The following is a 1,556-nucleotide window of genomic DNA, read 5'->3' on the forward strand; positions in this document are numbered from 1 at the left end:
GGCCAACTGTTAAGGACCACGATGAAATTAACAGTACTGCATCATTACTATTTTCCTGAGTTTAGTAATGATAAAAGCTTTTAATCTTTGGGGATGCTGAGCAAAACATACATATGAATTTTCTATAATGTCTTCACAAATATCTAAACTTTTTTAAAATAAAGATTTTGAAACAACTCCTTCAGAGCACCAGCAGGTAGCCCCCCTAGTCCAATCGGAGGAGCAAGTCTCGTTAGCCTGGACGATTAGCGCCTCTACCCATCTGTGGGTTAACGAATTGAGGACTCTGCCTTATTCCCCGTACTAAGGGGAAAAGCCTCTCTTACGCTCTGGTCCACTTGGCTCAGTCTCGCCCTGGGAGAGCCTTCGACCTTCCGCCGACCTCACTCGGATCCCGAGCCCTTCTAGGAAAACCCTGCTGTTGAGCGGGATGTTTCTAACACCCATGAACTGGCGAGCAGGACTGCGACCCAATTTTTTTGTCCAGGATGTCACTTCCGGGCACAGACTTCCTCTCCGGGAAGTGGGACCTGATGGTGGGTAACACCAGAAGTGAGTTCCGAGGCCCAGAAGGGAAGAAATCCTGAACCGTGACTCAGCAGCCACTTCGGGGGTCACCAGCCTGCGTTTCAACCAAGACCAAAGCTGCTTTTGCTGTGCCCCCGAAAGCTCTTTGGATTTGACACCAGGGACAGCCCAAGGGGCTCTGTGATCTCTGTCCCAGTCTGGAGAAGCAGCTTCTTGCGTTTCCAGGACGCAAGCGCGGCAGTCTGCAACGCGCGGGCCTGGCGAGCGCAAGGCCTGGCACCCCATCTGCCCCATTCACCATCAGTGCGCATCAGAGTGAGGTGGCCCGCGTGTCCCTGAACCAGCCAGGCACCGTGTGGCTTCAGCTTCCCAAAAAGGAGCCCTTCTGCGCCTTTTTGACACCCAGTGCAAGGAGAAACTCGCAGCGCTGCGTGGAGGCCCGCCCTGCCGCTCTCCACCGCCCTAACGTCAGCCGTGACTCCTCCTCCCTGTGCGCTTCCAGCGAGAAGGGCGCTGCGCGCGTCTTCGCTCGCTCGCAAGGCCGCCCGCCTCAGCCGCCGCTCGGGCTGGCCCGAGTGGGCACGGTGCGGCCTTTGCCTGCGCAGGGCGTGGACTCTCGGTGGAGCGCGGCGAGCCTCACCGCGCCTGCTGAGTGGCGTGCCTCTGCGCCTTTGGCCGAAATACTTCCAAGAACGTCAGCTCCGTAGTTGCCATCTGCGTAGGTGGAACCTTTCACAAACACGCCTTCACTCCGGATGGAAACTGCAACAGAGAGGCTTTCGACGACGTGCACCTTGACCTCTGTGATGAGGACGGCATTTAAGGACCTGGGGCTGGGCTAGGAACCTTCAGCGACGACGGACTGCAGAGTTGCGCCTTGGGTGTGGGGAAGTGCTGCGGAAGCTACCATCCAGCAAGCACTAAGAGGCTTGTGCCCGCTTTCCACTCAGCAAAGCTGTGTCTAAACCAACAGCTCACGCCCCTCAAGCGCTTTTTGATGACTATGCTGGAAGAGCTAGGCCCATGAT

The 1,556-nt window shown here is 56.6% G+C and overlaps 1 pseudogene; it reads left to right on the forward strand.

The window, feature by feature from the left end:
* Nucleotides 1-488: 488 nt before the first annotated feature.
* On the forward strand, nucleotides 489-1,351 carry LOC101572732 (annotated as a pseudogene).
* The last annotated feature ends 205 nt before the right edge of the window (nucleotides 1,352-1,556 follow it).

The sequence above is a fragment of the Octodon degus genome, unplaced genomic scaffold (assembly GCF_000260255.1).
Source record: "Octodon degus isolate 3935 unplaced genomic scaffold, OctDeg1.0 scaffold00014, whole genome shotgun sequence".
NCBI classification, from domain to species: Eukaryota; Metazoa; Chordata; class Mammalia; order Rodentia; family Octodontidae; genus Octodon; species Octodon degus.